At 32.5% G+C, this 6399-nt stretch overlaps 1 long non-coding RNA gene across 1 annotated transcript; it reads right to left on the bottom strand.

The window, feature by feature from the left end:
* Window positions 1-1012: 1012 nt before the first annotated feature.
* LOC111705998 (uncharacterized) lies at window positions 1013-4298 on the bottom strand. The gene is made up of 3 exons (XR_002766119.1): window positions 3394-4298; window positions 1598-1652; window positions 1013-1114 (listed from the first exon to the last, which is right to left on the bottom strand). It is a non-coding gene; the product is annotated as an uncharacterized LOC111705998 (long non-coding RNA).
* Between the last annotated feature and the right edge of the window lie 2101 nt (window positions 4299-6399).

Here is a 6399-nt window from a genome sequence, read left to right as displayed (position 1 = left end):
ATCAGGTTATTTAAAATTTTGCAAAAATTTTTGCATATTTGAAATGGCATGGTCAAGGGCTTTTCAAAAATGTATAATTTGTCATTTTTTGGACAAATTTTTTTTTGCAAACATTTTTACTATAAAACTGGATTTTGCGATAAAAAATTCAATTTTCGCAAATTTGCAATTTTTTTAGCAGATTCTAAAATTAGAGCCCAAGAGCTTTATAATGATGTATCATTTGTCATATTTGGACATAAAACATGGGATTTAGAGGGGGGGGGTCAAATTGACCCCCCCCCCACAGCGTATCCTGGTTTTCAAGTACCCCAGCAGGGATAGGGTTAAAATACAGTTCCTTAATGGTTTACAATCCCCAGATTTGCAAAAAGTCTACATATATGGTATTAAATATACAATATAGATACAGTGTAACTGTTCCTTTCCTGTCTACAGTATTCTATTCATACGGTTTGATGATATCTGTTTATTGTCATATCTACACAAGATAGGGAAATGAGGGAATATATGTATATATGAATATATTCAAGATGACAAGTATTGGTTATCTATTATAATATATTGAGCATGATCATATTGAGAATATGTTTATATATATATATATATACAGGTGGAACACCTTAAACATCAAATAAAAGCTTGACTTTCTAATATGTATTGAGTAAAAATAAGCCAAAATAATTCCAAACAAAAGTTTTTATTTGATTAAATGAAATAAATAATGAGGAATGTAATTAATAAAAAATGTTAATTTCTGAGCAAATCTAAAGCATATATTTTTCTTCAGTATCGGATATAGATATGATTGAAGAAATTGCTCTGAAACTTCTGATTTTGATCCTTCAGTCACTTTTAACATGTGAAATCAACTGTTTATCTTAAATCATAGTACTCTGTTATCTTGTACAACAGGAGTTATATTACAGGGTAGGTTACCTTATACCAGAGTACTAGAAGTACTCTGTCATCTTGTATACTAGGAGTTAAATATCAATGTAGGTTACCTTATACCAGAGTACTAGGAGTACTCTGTCATCTTGTATACTAGGAGTTATATTACAAGGTAGGTTCGTCAGCATTCCTGCTACTGTAGAAACTTTCAGGTGGGATCCTAAATATACGAGTAGAGAATACAAAATAAAAGTAGATTTACAAAAGAATTTCTGGTAAAATATGTTGTGTCCTATAACACAGTTTAAAATATTAGAATGTGATTAAAATTTGAAAAATGCGTTTATGAAGTTTGAACAACAGAGTTCAGGACACTTAACAAATTTTCTTTTAGCAATAAGATTTCTGAACTAATAATGTATGTTAAACCTGGTTCAACTACATTTATCTAGTATCTCGTAATTTATTATTTTAATCAATATTATCAAGTTTTATATTATTAATCTTAATTTTAAATATTGACAGAGTGCAAATGTAAAAATTGCTGCTGTAGAAAATTAAAATAAAAAAGTTTAACTTTCACTTCGCTCGGGTTCTTATGTTTACAGTTAGAAAATTTTTTTAGCGTATCTTAAGGAAATATTTTTTGTAAAAACTTACAAATAACTTTTAAATAGCGTTTTAATTTGCGTACAAAGTTTACCTGTATATGGAGCAGGCAGAAAATCTTGCTTATGCCTTTCAGTATTTCCCAAAATCTAAGAAGATGTTAAACAATTTAATTATTTTCTTTTAAATTTTCCCCACTTTTCTTTAGATTAAAAACAATCCAAAGATTATGAACAGAATAATTTCACTAAGGGTTTATTGATTTATCTCTTGTTTGGCTAGTTTAGAAGTTAACGGTCCCTTTAAATACAGGGTTATCCACGAAGCATCAGTGTTCAGAACCTGTTTAGTCTTTTTACTTACATTTACTGCATTTACGACCAAAGATCGAATTTAAATTTAATTAAATTCGTCAAAATGAATACTATTTAAGTCGTACTTAAAGTTTTTTCTTTTTTGGTAACCCTGTAATTAATGATTATTCTTTTCTAGAACTTTAAATTGAGAACCAAAGATAAATTAATGGAAATTTACGATTTGGAATCCAGATTGCCTTTCTTGCTGAAACATAATGATCACTGATCCTTCGTAGTATTTACCAATTCAAACAAAGGAGAAAAATTAAAAACACAAAAAAGAAAAGTTTTCATAAATGAATTAAAACAGTTGAAATTGAAAAAAAAAAAACATTTTTTATAAAAAGTTTTCAGTGCCAAAATAAAGATAAAAATGATCTTTTGTAAAAGATTTTATTAATATTTTTGCACAGCGAGAAGTGAGAAGTTTTAAGAACAGTTAAGGAAACTATTAGTCATATATAATAACAGATTAAAAAAAAAAATTCCTTAAACTTTCTATAAAAAAATTAAACTTACAAAAAATTGATTGTTTAATTTTAGGTAAAAGAAAGACACGTACAAGAATAAGTATATCAGCGTACACTTTACACAGTACTTGTACACGAGTGTAAAGTGCAGTATACAGTACTTGTACACCAGTGTACAGTGCAGTACACAGTACCTGTACACCAGTGTACAGTGCAGTATACAGTACTTGTGCACCAGTGTACAGAGCAGTATACAGTACTTGTGCACAAGTGCACAATGTAGTATACAGTACTTGCACACCAGTGTACAGTACAGTAAACAGTACTTGTACACCAGTGTACAGTGCAGTATACTGTACTTGTACACCAGTGTACAGTGCAGTATACAGTACATGTACACCAGTGTACAGTGCAGTATAGAGTACTTGTACACCAGTGTACAGTGCAGAATACTGTACTTGTACACCAGTGTACAGTGCTGTATACAGTTCTTGTACACCAGTGTACAGTGCTGTATACAGTACTTGTACACCAGTGTACAGTGCAGTAAACAGTACTTGTACACCAGTGTACAGTGCAGTATACAGTACTTGTACACCAGTGTACAGTGCAGTATACAGTACTTGTACACCAGTGTACAGTGCAGTATACAGTATACACTGCAGATGTTTTTACACCATATATGTTTTCCGGTAGCTGTTACTCAAACCTTTTTACTTTTACGGACATAAGAGGAAACATTTTTTGCTGAGATAAAGAACAAATCATACTGAATCCGGGAAAAGAGGCGTTCCATCAAAAAGCTGTAAAAAATGTGGTAAAAGATGGAACCAACTGAAAATAGACCCCAAAAAACATGATATATAATATTGTTTGTTTTGAAAATAAGTAAAAAATTTGTTTAATTTTATTTTCTAGATTAGGACCTGGAAGTGTTCATCTTCATTTTATATATTACTTATCATTTAAGTTAGTAATAACTTTCAAATGTTGATTTTTTTTCGCAGGAACGTAAAAACACTCTCAACTTTACTACCCTGTATTTTAGTTTATACATTATGTACCGTAGGTGCAGAACAGATGAGAAGGATTGGTAAAATATACATTTCAGGCTTTAATCAATCAATCAATATACATTCTTCCACCTCCATAATCTGAAAATAGTTTTTATTGTAGTATTGGGTAATAACTTTGTATCAAAGCCTCGAGGGTCCTATTTTGTCATAGTTCCAATGGGTCTATGGTTCCTAAAGGAATGTGTTTATGATTCCATGGTTGAAAGGTGTATGGTGCCAATAGTAATAAGGAAATGATTCCAATTTACGGCGGTTTATGGTTCTTACACGACTGGTCGTTGCTTATGATTCCAACGGGAATGGGTTTATTGTTCTAAAATGATTGTTCTAAAATCGCCCCAATAGGAATGAGGTAGTTTTTTCCAAAAAAAATGGGTTTATGAATCCAACAGTAATGGGGTTATGGTTCTAGCCGAAAATCGTTTATCGTTTATCGGTTCCAACAGAAATGTGATTATGGTTCCAACAGAAATGAGTTTATGGTTCCAATAGTAATGCGTTTATGGTTCCAAAAGAAATGAATTATGGTTTTGGCAGTAATGTGTTCATGGTTCCTGGAGTAATGGGTTAATTTATAGTTCCTCCACAAGTAAATGTGTGGTTCCAACAGAAATGTGTTTATGGTTCCAACAGAAATGTGTTTATGGTTCCAACAGAAATGTGTTTATGGTTCCAACAGGAATGAGTTTATAGTTGCAACAGAAATGAGTTTATGGTTCCAACAGGAATGAGTTTATGATTCCAACAGAAATGTGTTTATGGTTCCAACAGGAATGAGTTTATGGTTCCAACAAGAATAAGTTTATGGTTCCAACAGAAATGTGTTTATGGTTCCAACAGAAATACGTGTTTATGGTTCCAACAGAAATGAGTTTATGGTTCCATCAGAAATGTGTTTATGGTTCCAACAGGAATGAGTTTATGGTTCCAACTAGAATAAGTTTATGGTTCCAACAGAAATGAGTTTATGGTTCCAACAGAATGAGTTTATGGTTCCATCAGAAATGTGTTTATGGTTCCAACAGAAATAAGTTTATGATTCCAACAGAAATGTGTTTATGGTTCCAACAGAAATGAGTTTATGGTTCCAACTAGAATAAGTTTATGGTTCCAACAGAATGTGTTTATGGTTCCAACAGGAAAGAGTTTATGGTTCCAACTAGAATGAGTTTATGGTTCCATCAGGAATGAGTTTATGGTTCCAACAGAAATGTGTTCATGGTTCCAACAGGAATGTGTTTATGGTTCCAACAGAAATGAGTTTATGGTTCCAACAGAAATGTGTTTATGGTTCCATCAGGAATGAGTTTATGGTTCCAACAGAAATGTGTTTATCGTTCCAACAGAAATGTGTTTATGGTTCCTCCACAATTAAGTGTTTCCAACTAGACTGGGGTTTACAGACCTATAGGATAAAATAAGGAAGAACAGAAAATAAAGTAAAATGTGAAGGAGTTGGGCAATGAAAGCCAAGACACGGAAATATAAAAAATAAGTACGTTTTTATAAATTCTAAACCTTGACATAAAAAATAAGCAATGTAAAACTCCTGCTTGAACATTATATGATCAGAATATTCCATGTTTACTCCCTCTAGATATTTAAATTCAAAATGTCTGCCAAGAATAAATCTTTGGACAGATCTTGTCTTCACTTCTCACATTTGGAAAACATCTAACTAGGCTTAAATTATACAAATGGACCCATTTCACAAATATTTTAGATTTATGTTCAGGTTTGCCAAACCCCCCCCCCCCCTTACTTCCTTTTCCACGTCACCATCCGCTTCAAATACTTCTTTAACACTTGAATTCTAACTCACAAATCAAACCCTAAGAAAGTTATTAAATAGAAAATTGTAATGTTTTTTTTTCACCTGTACGTCAAGCTAAATTATTATGCACGTAAGATTTAAATCTTTTATGTTTTCAATCAAAAATTCTTCAAGTGTAGGGTTATAACAAGAACAAAAATATTATGAATTTCTGATATGTAACCATATGAAGATTCGTTGCTTATACTTGTGCATAACATCAAAACTGGAGGTGCTACGAGGTCAAAAAGTCTTATCCGTGTTGTCGCATGCACGTTACTTCTTCTTATGTCATTTGCTTGCAGTAAATGTGCAATTCAATAATTTTTTTATCTTACAAGTTACAACCCCTCCCCCTCCCCCCCCCCTCACAGTATTGTCTGTTCAATCAGAGGATAGGGATGGGGTGTTTTCCTTCAGGTTTTTATTACAAAGCAAATATAAAGCTTTTACTATTAATACAATTCTTCTCCTGCACTGTGACATAAGTAATGGTACACGAAAACAGATAATTTCCCTTATTTTCCTTCCTTGTCGCTGTTGCACATATCCGAAAGTCATTGATATCAAATACACGGTTACCCACAAAAGATGAGATTTTAAAAACGACCTAAAATTCCAGAAATATGACGATTTCAAGGTTAAATTGCGTCATCTGCCTTGAAGACACTCTTGCTTTGGCCTTTTTGATTATTTTGCAAAGTAAGAAAAGCATAGATATAAGGAAACAGACAATATTAATTCCGTACAGTCGTCTCTAAAAGTCTCATTCTTTGTGGGTAACCCATTATCAAAAAATCAAAATTTAACAATTTTCATAGAGAAAAAAATCTTATATATGATGTAATGTTTATAGGGAATCAAATTGTAAATATGACAATATTTAGATTGAAATTGTACGTCCGTCGTCTACGCAGTCCGTTTAGTTAGATAGGTTTTTCGTTATTGCAGCAGAGAAACATTTAAAAAGATCGTTACTCGCAGGAACTGTTCTCAGTATGGATACGGATTTTATCATTCAAGTTCTTGTTGTATTCCGGATTGTTTGATATATGAGTGAACAGTCCCTTGAATCCAACAGGAAGCCAGATGAGTCAGTACATCCCGGACCGCTGCAGCGTAGACACAAGTCGCACTGCACATAGCCGTCCAGGGACCTGTGCTACATACCGTGCACAGAC

The sequence above is a fragment of the Eurytemora carolleeae genome, unplaced genomic scaffold (genome assembly GCF_000591075.1).
Source record: "Eurytemora carolleeae unplaced genomic scaffold, Eaff_2.0 scaffold700, whole genome shotgun sequence".
In the NCBI taxonomy this organism is placed as follows: domain Eukaryota; kingdom Metazoa; phylum Arthropoda; class Copepoda; order Calanoida; family Temoridae; genus Eurytemora; species Eurytemora carolleeae.
The sequence above is the reverse complement of the archived record's forward strand: the minus strand, read 5'-3'. Positions and strand labels throughout refer to the sequence as shown.